The following is a 17,099-nucleotide window of genomic DNA, read 5'->3' on the forward strand; positions in this document are numbered from 1 at the left end:
GATGATTCTAACTGAAATAAGTCACACAGAAAAAGAAACATCATAAGATATCACTAATACATGGAATGTAAACTTGGCTACACAGGAACTGAATTCCAAAACAGAACAGGTTCTCAAATTTAGAAAACCAACTTATGCTTGCTTAAGGGGAAAGGTGAGTTGGGTTGCTGCATAAAACCAGAGATTGAAATGAGCACAGATAAAGTTCCTTAAGCCAAATATGGAATAGACAAGAGCCACTCCTTGCTCAACGAAATGGACTCAACACCGCATATTAAACGCCTAAGAATGTACCTGACTAGTAAGTATCTTAAAACCTATGGATTGCTATGTCTCCGAAAGAGAATCAAGCATGTGTACAGGGGCATAAACGCAGCAGTGATAGGATTGGAGAGGTTCGGTGAGCAAATGAAGACCCTTTGAAGTCATATTGCATGGTACCCATTCCACGGGTTTCAATTACCCAGGTTTTAGGTATTCTTCCTTCAGCTAAAACATGCATGTGGAACCCAGAGTATGATCAACCATGTGATCGGGAGACGTGTTCAAATATGTCTCAGTTTTCCTCCCCTGGTACTCGGGTGCAACATTCCAGACGCTTTACTAACACTCTCCCCACTTGGAGAGTCAGCGCCTTTAACCTCCTGTTTGGCCCAGTTTGCAATTTCTGCGGAAGATGAACAGGAATAGCGAGAACCAATGAGAGGGTAGCTGGAGGTGTCTGGACGGGCAAATTTAACTCTCATTTCCCAACAGGAAGAGGAAATAACCAAAGGCTCAGCGTGCCGTACCGGAACCAGATTAGGGCCTGAAGCCATCCTGCGGTGTTGCGGCCAGCTCAAAAGAAAGCAAGTTGAAGAAAGGAGCTCAGGGGCACTGTAATTCACAAACCTGCAGAGTTATAAATGACAGCTATCGTCCAAAAATAGACTGAAGTAAGGCTGCCAAGAGGACTTGAAAGTGGGGCAGAATTGCAGGAAACCGATTTCAGGAGGTAGACTGAAATTGCATTGAAAGCATAGGAAAAGAGGCAGAACGTCCACAATGATGCACTTGGCCAAAAAGGGCGTATGCGTTTTTTCCTGAATATATTCAGGAAAAAACGCATACGCCCTTTTTGGCCAACCAAGCAAGCTTGCAAAGGAAATCTGCACTACAATGAAGTCTCACTTCCCCCCGGTCAAAAGGGCCATCTGAAAAAAGTGTAAAATCCAGAAAGGCAGGACAGGCCATGGAGAACTGGGAGCCTTGTTATGCTGATGGGCGGGATGTAAATTGCCAACAACCACTCGGGAGAAGTGTATGGTGTTTCCTGAAACATCTAAAAAACAAAGCAACAGAGCCTAGGGCACTTCCACTTATGGTCCTATAGCTTAGGGAAATTAAAATCAAAAAGACACAGCCACCCCAAAGTTTGGAACGGCTCTGTTTACAAGAACCTCGTTTACAGTACAAGTTCAACATCGCAGAAAGTGAAAAATGGAAAGAAGTTGTGGTATTTACTTACAAAGCAATATCACTCAGCAATGAAATCTGTGTCATCAGGCCCTTAGCAGCACAATGAGTGGATTCAGGTATCATGATTCTAACTGAAGTAAGTCACACAGAAAAAGAAACATCATAAGATATCAGTAATACACGGAATGTAAACTTGGCTACACAGGAACTGAATTACAGAAAAGAACAGGGTCTCAAATTTAGAAAACCAACTTATGCTTGCTTAAGGGTAAAGGTGAGTTGGGGTGCTGCATAAAACCAGAGATTGAAATGAGCACAGATAAAGTTCCTTAAGTCAAATATGGAATAGACAAGAGCTACTCCTTGCTCAACGAAATGGACTCAACACCGCATATTAAACGCCTAAGAATGTACCTGACTAGTAAGTATCGTAAAACCTATGGATTGCTATGTCTCCAAAAGAGAATCAAGCATGTGTACAGCGGCATAAACGCAGCAGTGATAGGATTGGAGAGGTTCGGTGAGCAAATGAAGACCCTTTGAAGTCATATTGCATGGTACCCATTCCACGGTTTTCAACTACCCAGGTTTAAGGTATTCTTCCTTCAGCTAAAACATGCATGTGGAACCTAGAGTATGATCAACCATGTGATCGGGAGACGTGTTCAAATATGTCTCAGTTTTCCTCCCCTGGTACTCGGGTGCAACATTCCAGACGCTTTACTAACACTCTCCCCACTTGGAGAGTCAGCGCCTTTAACCTCCTGTTTGGCCCAGTTTGCAATTTCTGCGGAAGATGAACAGGAATAGCGAGAACAAATGAGAGGCTAGCTGGAGGTGTCTGGACGGGCAAATTTAACTCTCATTTCCCACCAGGAAGAGGAAATAACCAAAGGCTCAGCGTGCCGTACCGGAACCAGATTAGGGCCTGAAGCCATCCTGCGGTGTTGCGGCCAGGTCACAAGAAAGCGAGTTGAAGAAAGGAGCTCAGGGTCACTGTAATTCACAAACCTGCAGAGTTATAAATGACAGCTATCGTCCAAAAATAGACTGAAGTAAGGCTGCCAAGAGGACTTGAAAGCGGGGCAGAATTGCAGGAAACCGATTTCAGGAGGTAGACTGGAATTGCATTGAAAGCATAGGAAAAGAGGCAGAACGTCCACAATGATGCACTTGGCCAAAAAGGGCGTATGCGTTTTTTCCTGAATATATTCAGGAAAAAATGCATACGCCCTTTTTGGCCAACCAAGCAAGCTTGCAAAGGAAATCTGCACTACAATGAAGTCTCACTTCCCCCCGGTCAAAAGGGCCATCTGAAAAAAGTGTAAAATCCAGAAAGGCAGGACAGGCCATTGAGAACTGGGAGCCTTGTTATGCTGATGGGCGGGATGTAAATTGCCAACAGACACTCGGGAGAAGTGTATGGTGTTTCCTGAAACATCTAAAAAACAAAGCAACAGAGCCTAGGGCACTGCCACTTATGGGCTTATAGCTTAGGGAAATTAAAATCAAAAAGACACAGCCACCCCAAAGTTTGGGACGCCTCTGTTTACAAGAACCTCGTTTACAGTACAAGTTCAACATCGCAGAAAGTGAAAAATGGATAAAGAAGTTGTGGTATTTACTTACAAAGCAATATCACTCAGCAATGAAATCTATGTCATCAGGCCCTTAGCATCACAATGAGTGGATTCAGGTATGATGATTCTAACTGAAATAAGTCACACAGAAAAAGAAACATCATAAGATATCAGTAATACACGGAATGTAAACTTGGCTACACAGGAACTGAATTACAGAACAGAACAGGGTCTCAAATTTAGAAAACCAACTTATGCTTGCTTAAGGGTAAAGGTGAGTTGGGGTGCTGCATAAAACCAGAGATTGAAATGAGCACAGATAAAGTTCCTTAAGTCAAATATGGAATAGACAAGAGCTACTCCTTGCTCAACGAAATGGACTCAACACCGCATATTAAACGCCTAAGAATGTACCTGACTAGTAAGTATCTTAAAACCTATGGATTGCTATGTCTCCGAAAGAGAATCAAGCATGTGTACAGGGGCATAAACGCAGCAGTGATAGGATTGGAGAGGTTCGGTGAGCAAATGAAGACCCTTTGAAGTCATATTGCATGGTACCCTTTCCACGGGTCTCAACTCTCCAGGTTTAAGGTATTCTTCCTTCAGCTAAAACATGCATGTGGAACCCAAGTATGATCAACCATGTGAACGGGAGACGTGTTCAAATATGTCTCAGTTTTCCTCCCCTGGTACTCGGGTGCAACATTCCAGACGCTTTACTAACACTCTCCCCACTTGGAGAGTCAGCGCCTTTAACCTCCTGTTTGGCCCAGTATGCAATTTCTGCGGAAGATGAACAGGAATAGCGAGAACCAATGAGAGACTAGCTGCAGGTGTCTGGACGGGCAAATTTAACTCTCATTTCCCACCAGGAAGAGGAAATAACCAAAGGCTCAGCGTGCCGTACCGGAACCAGATTAGGGCCTGAAGCCATCCTGCGGTGTTGCGGCCAGGTCACAAGAAAGCGAGTTGAAGAAAGGAGCTCAGGGGCACTGTAATTCACAAACCTGCAGAGTTATAAATGACAGCTATCGTCCAAAAATAGACTGAAGTAAGGCTGCCAAGAGGACTTGAAAGCGGGGCAGAATTGCAGGAAACCGATTTCAGGAGGTAGACTGGAATTGCATTGAAAGCATAGGAAAAGAGGCAGAACGTCCACAATGATGCACTTGGCCAAAAAGGGCGTATGCGTTTTTTCCTGAATATATTCAGGAAAAAACGCATACGCCCTTTTTGGCCAACCAAGCAAGCTTGCAAAGGAAATCTGCACTACAATGAAGTCTCACTTCCCCCCGGTCAAAAGGGCCATCTGAAAAAAGTGTAAAATCCAGAAAGGCAGGACAGGCCATGGAGAACTGGGAGCCTTGTTATGCTGATGGGCGGGATGTAAATTGCCAACAGACACTCGGGAGAAGTGTATGGTGTTTCCTGAAACATCTAAAAAACAAAGCAACAGAACCTAGGGCACTTCCACTTATGGTCCTATAGCTTAGGGAAATTAAAATCAAAAAGACACAGCCACCCCAAAGTTTGGAACGGCTCTGTTTACAAGAACCTCGTTTACAGTACAAGTTCAACATCGCAGAAAGTGAAAAATGGATAAAGAAGTTGTGGTATTTACTTACAAAGCAATATCACTCAGCAATGAAATCTGTGTCATCAGGCCCTTAGCAGCACAATGAGTGGATTCAGGTATGATGATTCTAACTGAAGTAAGTCACACAGAAAAAGAAACATCATAAGATATCAGTAATACACGGAATGTAAACTTGGCTACACAGGAACTGAATTACAGAACAGAACAGGGTCTCAAATTTAGAAAACCAACTTATGCTTGCTTAAGGGTAAAGGTGAGTTGGGGTGCTGCATAAAACCAGAGATTGAAATGAGCACAGATAAAGTTCCTTAAGTCAAATATGGAATAGACAAGAGCTACTCCTTGCTCAACGAAATGGACTCAACACCGCATATTAAACGCCTAAGAATATGCCTGACTAGTAAGTATCTTAAAACCTATGGATTGCTTTGTCTCCGAAAGAGAATCAAGCATGTGTACAGGGGCATAAACGCAGCAGTGATAGGATTGGAGAGGTTCGGTGAGCAAATGAAGACCCTTTGAAGTCATATTGCATGGTACCCTTTCCACGGGTCTCAACTCTCCAGGTTTAAGGTATTCTTCCTTCAGCTAAAACATGCATGTGGAACCCAAGTATGATCAACCATGTGAACGGGAGACGTGTTCAAATATGTCTCAGTTTTCCTCCCCTGGTACTCGGGTGCAACATTCCAGACGCTTTACTAACACTCTCCCCACTTGGAGAGTCAGCGCCTTTAACCTCCTGTTTGGCCCAGTATGCAATTTCTGCGGAAGATGAACAGGAATAGCGAGAACCAATGAGAGACTAGCTGCAGGTGTCTGGACGGGCAAATTTAACTCTCATTTCCCACCAGGAAGAGGAAATAACCAAAGGCTCAGCGTGCCGTACCGGAACCAGATTAGGGCCTGAAGCCATCCTGCGGTGTTGCGGCCAGGTCACAAGAAAGCGAGTTGAAGAAAGGAGCTCAGGGGCACTGTAATTCACAAACCTGCAGAGTTATAAATGACAGCTATCGTCCAAAAATAGACTGAAGTAAGGCTGCCAAGAGGACTTGAAAGCGGGGCAGAATTGCAGGAAACCGATTTCAGGAGGTAGACTGGAATTGCATTGAAAGCATAGGAAAAGAGGCAGAACGTCCACAATGATGCACTTGGCCAAAAAGGGCGTATGCGTTTTTTCCTGAATATATTCAGGAAAAAACGCATACGCCCTTTTTGGCCAACCAAGCAAGCTTGCAAAGGAAATCTGCACTACAATGAAGTCTCACTTCCCCCCGGTCAAAAGGGCCATCTGAAAAAAGTGTAAAATCCAGAAAGGCAGGACAGGCCATGGAGAACTGGGAGCCTTGTTATGCTGATGGGCGGGATGTAAATTGCCAACAGACACTCGGGAGAAGTGTATGGTGTTTCCTGAAACATCTAAAAAACAAAGCAACAGAACCTAGGGCACTTCCACTTATGGTCCTATAGCTTAGGGAAATTAAAATCAAAAAGACACAGCCACCCCAAAGTTTGGAACGGCTCTGTTTACAAGAACCTCGTTTACAGTACAAGTTCAACATCGCAGAAAGTGAAAAATGGATAAAGAAGTTGTGGTATTTACTTACAAAGCAATATCACTCAGCAATGAAATCTGTGTCATCAGGCCCTTAGCAGCACAATGAGTGGATTCAGGTATGATGATTCTAACTGAAGTAAGTCACACAGAAAAAGAAACATCATAAGATATCAGTAATACACGGAATGTAAACTTGGCTACACAGGAACTGAATTACAGAACAGAACAGGGTCTCAAATTTAGAAAACCAACTTATGCTTGCTTAAGGGTAAAGGTGAGTTGGGGTGCTGCATAAAACCAGAGATTGAAATGAGCACAGATAAAGTTCCTTAAGTCAAATATGGAATAGACAAGAGCTACTCCTTGCTCAACGAAATGGACTCAACACCGCATATTAAACGCCTAAGAATATGCCTGACTAGTAAGTATCTTAAAACCTATGGATTGCTTTGTCTCCGAAAGAGAATCAAGCATGTGTACAGGGGCATAAACGCAGCAGTGATAGGATTGGAGAGGTTCGGTGAGCAAATGAAGACCCTTTGAAGTCATATTGCATGGTACCCATTACACGGGTCTTAACTCTCCAGGTTTAAGGTATTCTTCCTTCAGCTAAAACATGCATGTGGAACCCAAGTATGATCAACCATGTGAACGGGAGACGTGTTCAAATATGTCTCAGTTTTCCTCCCCTGGTACTCGGGTGCAACATTCCAGACGCTTTACTAACACTCTCCCCACTTGGAGAGTCAGCGCCTTTAACCTCCTGTTTGGCCCAGTTTGCAATTTCTGCGGAAGATGAACAGGAATAGCGAGAACCAATGAGAGACTAGCTGGAGGTGTCTGGATGGGCAAATTTAACTCTCATTTCCTACCAGGAAGAGGAAATAACCAAAGGCTCAGCGTTCCGTGCCGGAACCAGATTAGGGCCTGAAGCCATCCTGCGGTGTTGCGGCCAGGTCACAAGAAAGCAAGTTGAAGAAAGGAGCTCAGGGGCACTGTAATTCTCAAACCTGCAGAGTTATAAATGACAGCTATCGTCCAAAAATAGACTGAAGTAAGGCTGCCAAGAGGACTTGAAAGCGGGGCAGAATTGCAGGAAACCGATTTCAGGAGGTAGCCTGGAATTGCATTGAAAGCATAGGAAAAGAGGCAGAACGTCCACAATGATGCACTTGGCCAAAAAGGGCGTATGCGTTTTTTCCTGAATATATTCAGGAAAAAACGCATACGCCCTTTTTGGCCAACCAAGCAAGCTTGCAAAGGAAATCTGCACTACAATGAAGTCTCACTTCCCCCCGGTCAAAAGGGCCATCTGAAAAAAGTGTAAAATCCAGAAAGGCAGGACAGGCCATGGAGAACTGGGAGCCTTGTTATGCTGATGGGCGGGATGTAAATTGCCAACAACCACTCGGGAGAAGTGTATGGTGTTTCCTGAAACATCTAAAAAACAAAGCAACAGAACCTAGGGCACTTCCACTTATGGTCCTATAGCTTAGGGAAATTAAAATCAAAAAGACACAGCCACCCCAAAGTTTGGAACGGCTCTGTTTACAAGAACCTCGTTTACAGTACAAGTTCAACATCGCAGAAAGTGAAAAATGGATAAAGAAGTTGTGGTATTCACTTACAAAGCAATATCACTCAGCAATGAAATCTATGTCATCAGGCCCTTAGCAGTACAATGAGTGGATTCAGGTATGATGATTCTAACTGAAATAAGTCACACAGAAAAAGAAACATCATAAGATATCAGTAATACACGGAATGTAAACTTGGCTACACAGGAACTGAATTACAGAACAGAACAGGGTCTCAAATTTAGAAAACCAACTTATGCTTGCTTAAGGGTAAAGGTGAGTTGGGGTGCTGCATAAACCAGAGATTGAAATGAGCACAGATAAAGTTCCTTAAGTCAAATATGGAATAGACAAGAGCTACTCCTTGCTCAACGAAATGGACTCAACACCGCATATTAAACGCCTAAGAATGTACCTGACTAGTAAGTATCTTAAAACCTATGGATTGCTATGTCTCCGAAAGAGAATCAAGCATGTGTACAGGGGCATAAACGCAGCAGTGATAGGATTGGAGAGGTTCAGTGAGCAAATGAAGACCCTTTGAAGTCATATTGCATGGTACCCATTCCACGGGTCTCAACTCTCCAAGTTTAAGGTATTCTTCCTTCAGCTAAAACATGCATGTGGAACCCAAGTATGATCAACCATGTGAACGGGAGACGTGTTCAAATATGTCTCAGTTTTCCTCCCCTGGTACTCGGGTGCAACATTCCAGACGCTTTACTAACACTCTCCCCACTTGGAGAGTCAGCGCCTTTAACCTCCTGTTTGGCCCAGTTTGCAATTTCTGCGGAAGATGAACAGGAATAGCGAGAACCAATGAGAGACTAGCTGGAGGTGTCTGGACGGGCAAATTTAACTCTCATTTCCCACCAGGAAGAGGAAATAACCAAAGGCTCAGCGTGCCGTGCCGGAACCAGATTAGGGCCTGAAGCCATCCTGCGGTGTTGCGGCCAGGTCACAAGAAAGCAAGTTGAAGAAAGGAGCTCAGGGGCACTGTAATTCTCAAACCTGCAGAGTTATAAATGACAGCTATCGTCCAAAAATAGACTGAAGTAAGGCTGCCAAGAGGACTTGAAAGCGGGGCAGAATTGCAGGAAACCGATTTCAGGAGGTAGACTGGAATTGCATTGAAAGCATAGGAAAAGAGGCAGAACGTCCACAATGATGCACATGGCCAAAAAGGGCGTATGCGTTTTTTCCTGAATATATTCAGGAAAAAACGCATACGCCCTTTTTGGCCAACCAAGCAAGCTTGCAAAGGAAATCTGCACTACAATGAAGTCTCACTTCCCCCCGGTCAAAAGGGCCATCTGAAAAAAGTGTAAAATCCAGAAAGGCAGGACAGGCCATGGAGAACTGGGAGCCCTGTTATGCTGATGGGCGGGATGTAAATTGCCAACAACCACTCAGGAGAAGTGTATGGTGTTTCCTGAAACATCTAAAAAACAAAGCAAGAGAACCTAGGGCACTTCCACTTATGGTCCTATAGCTTAGGGAAATTAAAATCAAAAAGACACAGCCACCCCAAAGTTTGGAACGGCTCTGTTTACAAGAACCTCGTTTACAGTACAAGTTCAACATCGCAGAAAGTGAAAAATGGATAAAGAAGTTGTGGTATTCACTTACAAAGCAATATCACTCAGCAATGAAATCTATGTCATCAGGCCCTTAGCAGCACAATGAGTGGATTCAGGTATGATGATTCTAACTGAAATAAGTCACACAGAAAAAGAAACATCATAAGATATCAGTAACACACGGAATGTAAACTTGGCTACACAGGAACTGAATTACAGAACAGAACAGGGTCTCAAATTTAGAAAACCAACTTATGCTTGCTTAAGGGTAAAGGTGAGTTGGGGTGCTGCATAAACCAGAGATTGAAATGAGCACAGATAAAGTTCCTTAAGTCAAATATGGAATAGACAAGAGCTACTCCTTGCTCAACGAAATGGACTCAACACCGCATATTAAACGCCTAAGAATGTACCTGACTAGTAAGTATCTTAAAACCTATGGATTGCTATGTCTCCGAAAGAGAATCAAGCATGTGTACAGGGGCATAAACGCAGCAGTGATAGGATTGGAGAGGTTCGGTGAGCAAATGAAGACCCTTTGAAGTCATATTGCATGGTACCCATTCCACGGGTCTCAACTCTCCAAGTTTAAGGTATTCTTCCTTCAGCTAAAACATGCATGTGGAACCCAAGTATGATCAACCATGTGAACGGGAGACGTGTTCAAATATGTCTCAGTTTTCCTCCCCTGGTACTCGGGTGCAACATTCCAGACGCTTTACTAACACTCTCCCCACTTGGAGAGTCAACGCCTTTAACCTCCTGTTTGGCCCACTTTGCAATTTCTGCGGAAGATGAACAGGAATAGCGAGAACCAATGAGAGACTAGCTGCAGGTGTCTGGACGGGCAATTTTAACTCTCATTTCCCACCAGGAAGAGGAAATAACCAAAGGCTCAGCGTGCCGTGCCGGAACCAGATTAGGGCCTGAAGCCATCCTGCGGTGTTGCGGCCAGGTCACAAGAAAGCAAGTTGAAGAAAGGAGCTCAGGGGCACTGTAATTCTCAAACCTGCAGAGTTATAAATGACAGCTATCGTCCAAAAATAGACTGAAGTAAGGCTGCCAAGAGGACTTGAAAGCGGGGCAGAATTGCAGGAAACCGATTTCAGGAGGTAGACTGGAATTGCATTGAAAGCATAGGAAAAGAGGCAGAACGTCCACAATGATGCACATGGCCAAAAAGGGCGTATGCGTTTTTTCCTGAATATATTCAGGAAAAAACGCATACGCCCTTTTTGGCCAACCAAGCAAGCTTGCAAAGGAAATCTGCACTACAATGAAGTCTCACTTCCCCCCGGTCAAAAGGGCCATCTGAAAAAAGTGTAAAATCCAGAAAGGCAGGACAGGCCATGGAGAACTGGGAGCCCTGTTATGCTGATGGGCGGGATGTAAATTGCCAACAACCACTCAGGAGAAGTGTATGGTGTTTCCTGAAACATCTAAAAAACAAAGCAACAGAACCTAGGGCACTTCCACTTATGGTCCTATAGCTTAGGGAAATTAAAATCAAAAAGACACAGCCACCCCAAAGTTTGGAACGGCTCTGTTTACAAGAACCTCGTTTACAGTACAAGTTCAACATCGCAGAAAGTGAAAAATGGATAAAGAAGTTGTGGTATTCACTTACAAAGCAATATCACTCAGCAATGAAATCTATGTCATCAGGCCCTTAGCAGCACAATGAGTGGATTCAGGTATGATGATTCTAACTGAAATAAGTCACACAGAAAAAGAAACATCATAAGATATCAGTAACACACGGAATGTAAACTTGGCTACACAGGAACTGAATTACAGAACAGAACAGGGTCTCAAATTTAGAAAACCAACTTATGCTTGCTTAAGGGTAAAGGTGAGTTGGGGTGCTGCATAAACCAGAGATTGAAATGAGCACAGATAAAGTTCCTTAAGTCAAATATGGAATAGACAAGAGCTACTCCTTGCTCAACGAAATGGACTCAACACCGCATATTAAACGCCTAAGAATGTACCTGACTAGTAAGTATCTTAAAACCTATGGATTGCTATGTCTCCGAAAGAGAATCAAGCATGTGTACAGGGGCATAAACGCAGCAGTGATAGGACTGGAGAGGTTCGGTGAGCAAATGAAGACCCTTTGAAGTCATATTGCATGGTACCCATTACACGGGTCTTAACTCTCCAGGTTTAAGGTATTCTTCTTTCAGCTAAAACATGCATGTGCAACCCAAGTATGATCAACCATGTGAACGGGAGACGTGTTCAAATATGTCTCAGTTTTCCTCCCCTGGTACTCGGGTGCAACATTCCAGACGCTTTACTAACACTCTCCCCACTTGGAGAGTCAGCGCCTTTAACCTCCTGTTTGGCCCAGTTTGCAATTTCTGCGGAAGATGAACAGGAATAGCGAGAACCAATGAGAGACTAGCTGGAGGTGTCTGGACGGGCAAATTTAACTCTCATTTCCCACCAGGAAGAGGAAATAACCAAAGGCTCAGCGTGCCGGGCCGGAACCAGATTAGGGCCTGAAGCCATCCTGCGGTGTTGCGGCCAGGTCACAAGAAAGCGAGTTGAAGAAAGGAGCTCAGGGGCACTGTAATTCTCAAACCTGCAGAGTTATAAATGACAGCTATCGTCCAAAAATAGACTGAAGTAAGGCTGCCAAGAGGACTTGAAAGCGGGGCAGAATTGCAGGAAACCGATTTCAGGAGGTAGACTGGAATTGCATTGAAAGCATAGGAAAAGAGGCAGAACGTCCACAATGATGCACTTGGCCAAGAAGGGCGTATGCGTTTTTTCCTGAATATATTCAGGAAAAAACGCATACGCCCTTTTTGGCCAACCAAGCAAGCTTGCAAAGGAAATCTGCACTACAATGAAGTCTCACTTCCCCCCGGTCAAAAGGGCCATCTGAAAAAAGTGTAAAATCCAGAAAGGCAGGACAGGCCATGGAGAACTGGGAGCCTTGTTATGCTGATGGGCGGGATGTAAATTGCCAACAGACACTCGGGAGAAGTGTATGGTGTTTCCTGAAACATCTAAAAAACAAAGCAACAGAACCTAGGGCACTTCCACTTATGGTCCTATAGCTTAGGGAAATTAAAATCAAAAAGACACAGCCACCCCAAAGTTTGGGACGCCTCTGTTTACAAGAACCTCGTTTACAGTACAAGTTCAACATCGCAGAAAGTGAAAAATGGATAAAGAAGTTGTGGTATTTACTTACAAAGCAATATCACTCAGCAATGAAATCTGTGTCATCAGGCCCTTAGCAGCACAATGAGTGGATTCAGGTATGATGATTCTAACTGAAGTAAGTCACACAGAAAAAGAAACATCATAAGATATCAGTAATACACGGAATGTAAACTTGGCTACACAGGAACTGAATTACAGAACAGAACAGGGTCTCAAATTTAGAAAACCAACTATGCTTGCTTAAGGGTAAAGGTGAGTTGGGGTGCTGCATAAAACCAGAGATTGAAATGAGCACAGATAAAGTTCCTTAAGTCAAATATGGAATAGACAAGAGCTACTCCTTGCTCAACGAAATGGACTCAACACCGCATATTAAACGCCTAAGAATGTGCCTGACTAGTAAGTATCTTAAAACCTATGGATTGCTTTGTCTCCGAAAGAGAATCAAGCATGTGTACAGGGGCATAAACGCAGCAGTGATAGGATTGGAGAGGTTCGGTGAGCAAATGAAGACCCTTTGAAGTCATATTGCATGGTACCCATTACACGGGTCTTAACTCTCCAGGTTTAAGGTATTCTTCTTTCAGCTAAAACATGCATGTGGAACCCAAGTATGATCAACCATGTGAACGGGAGACGTGTTCAAATATGTCTCAGTTTTCCTCCCCTGGTACTCGGGTGCAACATTCCAGACGCTTTACTAACACTCTCCCCACTTGGAGAGTCAGCGCCTTTAACCTCCTGTTTGGCCCAGTTTGCAATTTCTGCGGAAGATGAACAGGAATAGCGAGAACCAATGAGAGACTAGCTGGAGGTGTCTGGACGGGCAAATTTAACTCTCATTTCCCACCAGGAAGAGGAAATAACCAAAGGCTCAGCGTGCCATGCCGGAACCAGATTAGGGCCTGAAGCCATCCTGCGGTGTTGCGGCCAGGTCACAAGAAAGCAAGTTGAAGAAAGGAGCTCAGGGGCACTGTAATTCTCAAACCTGCAGAGTTATAAATGACAGCTATCGTCCAAAAATAGACTGAAGTAAGGCTGCCAAGAGGACTTGAAAGCGGGGCAGAATTGCAGGAAATCGATTTCAAGAGGTAGACTGGAATTGCATTGAAAGCATAGGAAAAGAGGCAGAACGTCCACAATGATGCACTTGGGCAAAAAGGGCATATGCGTTTTTTCCTGAATATATTCAGGAAAAAACGCATACGCTCTTTTTGGCCAACCAAGCAAGCTTGCAAAGGAAATCTGCACTACAATGAAGTCTCACTTCCCCCCGGTCAAAAGGGCCATCTGAAAAAAGTGTAAAATCCAGAAAGGCAGGACAGGCCATGGAGAACTGGGAGCCTTGTTATGCTGATGGGCGGGATGTAAATTGCCAACAACCACTCGGGAGAAGTGTATGGTGTTTCCTGAAACATCTAAAAAACAAAGCAACAGAACCTAGGGCACTTCCACTTATGGTCCTATAGCTTAGGGAAATTAAAATCAAAAAGACACAGCCACCCCAAAGTTTGGAACGGCTCTGTTTACAAGAACCTCGTTTACAGTACAAGTTCAACATCGCAGAAAGTGAAAAATGGATAAAGAAGTTGTGGTATTCACTTACAAAGCAATATCACTCAGCAATGAAATCTATGTCATCAGGCCCTTAGCAGCACAATGAGTGGATTCAGGTATGATGATTCTAACTGAAGTAAGTCACACAGAAAAAGAAACATCATAAGATATCAGTAATACACGGAATGTAAACTTGGCTACACAGGAACTGAATTACAGAACAGAACAGGGTCTCAAATTTAGAAAACCAACTTATGCTTGCTTAAGGGTAAAGGTGAGTTGGGGTGCTGCATAAACCAGAGATTGAAATGAGCACAGATAAAGTTCCTTAAGTCAAATATGGAATAGACAAGAGCTACTCCTTGCTCAACGAAATGGACTCAACACCGCATATTAAACGCCTAAGAATGTACCTGATTAGTAAGTATCTTAAAACCTATGGATTGCTATGTCTCCGAAAGAGAACCAAGCATGTGTACAGGGGCATAAACGCAGCAGTGATAGGATTGGAGAGGTTCGGTGAGCAAATGAAGACCCTTTGAAGTCATATTGCATGGTACCCATTCCACGGGTCTCAACTCTCCAAGTTTAAGGTATTCTTCCTTCAGCTAAAACATGCATGTGGAACCCAAGTATGATCAACCATGTGAACGGGAGACGTGTTCAAATATGTCTCAGTTTTCCTCCCCTGGTACTCGGGTGCAACATTCCAGACGCTTTACTAACACTCTCCCCACTTGGAGAGTCAGCGCCTTTAACCTCCTGTTTGGCCCAGTATGCAATTTCTGCGGAAGATGAACAGGAATAGCGAGAACCAATGAGAGACTAGCTGCAGGTGTCTGGACGGGCAAATTTAACTCTCATTTCCCACCAGGAAGAGGAAATAACCAAAGGCTCAGCGTGCCGTGCCGGAACCAGATTAGGGCCTGAAGCCATCCTGCGGTGTTGCGGCCAGGTCACAAGAAAGCAAGTTGAAGAAAGGAGCTCAGGGGCACTGTAATTCTCAAACCTGCAGAGTTATAAATGACAGCTATCGTCCAAAAATAGACTGAAGTAAGGCTGCCAAGAGGACTTGAAAGCGGGGCAGAATTGCAGGAAACCGATTTCAGGAGGTAGACTGGAATTGCATTGAAAGCATAGGAAAAGAGGCAGAACGTCCACAATGATGCACATGGCCAAAAAGGGCGTATGCGTTTTTTCCTGAATATATTCAGGAAAAAACGCATACGCCCTTTTTGGCCAACCAAGCAAGCTTGCAAAGGAAATCTGCACTACACTGAAGTCTCACTTCCCCCCGGTCAAAAGGGCCATCTGAAAAAAGTGTAAAATCCAGAAAGGCAGGACAGGCCATGGAGAACTGGGAGCCCTGTTATGCTGATGGGCGGGATGTAAATTGCCAACAACCACTCAGGAGAAGTGTATGGTGTTTCCTGAAACATCTAAAAAACAAAGCAACAGAACCTAGGGCACTTCCACTTATGGTCCTATAGCTTAGGGAAATTAAAATCAAAAAGACACAGCCACCCCAAAGTTTGGAACGGCTCTGTTTACAAGAACCTCGTTTACAGTACAAGTTCAACATCGCAGAAAGTGAAAAATGGATAAAGAAGTTGTGGTATTCACTTACAAAGCAATATCACTCAGCAATGAAATCTATGTCATCAGGCCCTTAGCAGCACAATGAGTGGATTCAGGTATGATGATTCTAACTGAAATAAGTCACACAGAAAAAGAAACATCATAAGATATCAGTAACACACGGAATGTAAACTTGGCTACACAGGAACTGAATTACAGAACAGAACAGGGTCTCAAATTTAGAAAACCAACTTATGCTTGCTTAAGGGTAAAGGTGAGTTGGGGTGCTGCATAAACCAGAGATTGAAATGAGCACAGATAAAGTTCCTTAAGTCAAATATGGAATAGACAAGAGCTACTCCTTGCTCAACGAAATGGACTCAACACCGCATATTAAACGCCTAAGAATGTACCTGACTAGTAAGTATCTTAAAACCTATGGATTGCTATGTCTCCGAAAGAGAATCAAGCATGTATACAGGGGCATAAACGCAGCAGTGATAGGATTGGAGAGGTTCGGTGAGCAAATGAAGACCCTTTGAAGTCATATTGCATGGTACCCATTCCACGGGTCTCAACTCTCCAGGTTTAAGGTATTTTTCCTTCAGCTAAAACATGCATGTGCAACCCAAGTATGATCAACCATGTGAACGGGAGACGTGTTCAAATATGTCTCAGTTTTCCTCCCCTGGTACTCGGGTGCAACATTCCAGACGCTTTCCTAACACTCTCCCCACTTGGAGAGTCAGCGCCTTTAACCTCCTGTTTGGCCCAGTTTGCAATTTCTGCGGAAGATGAACAGGAATAGCGAGAACCAATGAGAGACTAGCTGGAGGTGTCTGGACGGGCAAATTTAACTCTCATTTCCCACCAGGAAGAGGAAATAACCAAAGGCTCAGCGTGCCGGGCCGGAACCAGATTAGGGCCTGAAGCCATCCTGCGGTGTTGCAGCCAGGTCACAAGAAAGCGAGTTGAAGAAAGGAGCTCAGGGGCACTGTAATTCACAAACCTGCAGAGTTATAAATGACAGCTATCATCCAAAAATAGACTGAAGTAAGGCTGCCAAGAGGACTTGAAAGCGGGGCAGAATTGCAGGAAACCGATTTCAGGAGGTAGACTGGAATTGCATTGAAAGCATAGGAAAAGAGGCAGAACGTCCACAATGATGCACTTGGCCAAAAAGGGCGTATGCGTTTTTTCCTGAATATATTCAGGAAAAAACGCATACGCCCTTTTTGGCCAACCAAGCAAGCTTGCAAAGGAAATCTGCACTACAATGAAGTCTCACTTACCACCAGTCAAAAGGGCCATCTGAAAAAAGTGTAAAATCCAGAAAGGCAGGACAGGCCATGGAGAACTGGGAGCCTTGTTATGCTGATGGGCGGGATGTAAATTGCCAACAACCACTCGGGAGAAGTGTATGGTGTTTCCTGA

General features: G+C 44.0%; 1 long non-coding RNA gene across 38 annotated transcripts in view; it reads right to left on the reverse strand.

Annotated features, from left to right (window-relative positions):
• Positions 1-17,099, reverse strand: part of LOC307187927 — a 3,519,425-nt gene that overhangs the window by 720,518 nt on the left and 2,781,808 nt on the right. The window contains exon 9 of one of the 38 annotated variants that reach the window (XR_013828728.1): positions 1,508-1,589. The exons of the other annotated variants lie outside the window; for them this stretch is intronic. This is a non-coding gene — a long non-coding RNA (uncharacterized lncRNA). The remainder of the gene's footprint in view (positions 1-1,507; positions 1,590-17,099) is intronic. 38 annotated transcript variants of the gene reach the window in all.

Source organism: Stenella coeruleoalba (genome assembly GCF_951394435.1).
Source record: "Stenella coeruleoalba genome assembly, chromosome: 6".
In the NCBI taxonomy this organism is placed as follows: Eukaryota; Metazoa; Chordata; class Mammalia; order Artiodactyla; family Delphinidae; genus Stenella; species Stenella coeruleoalba.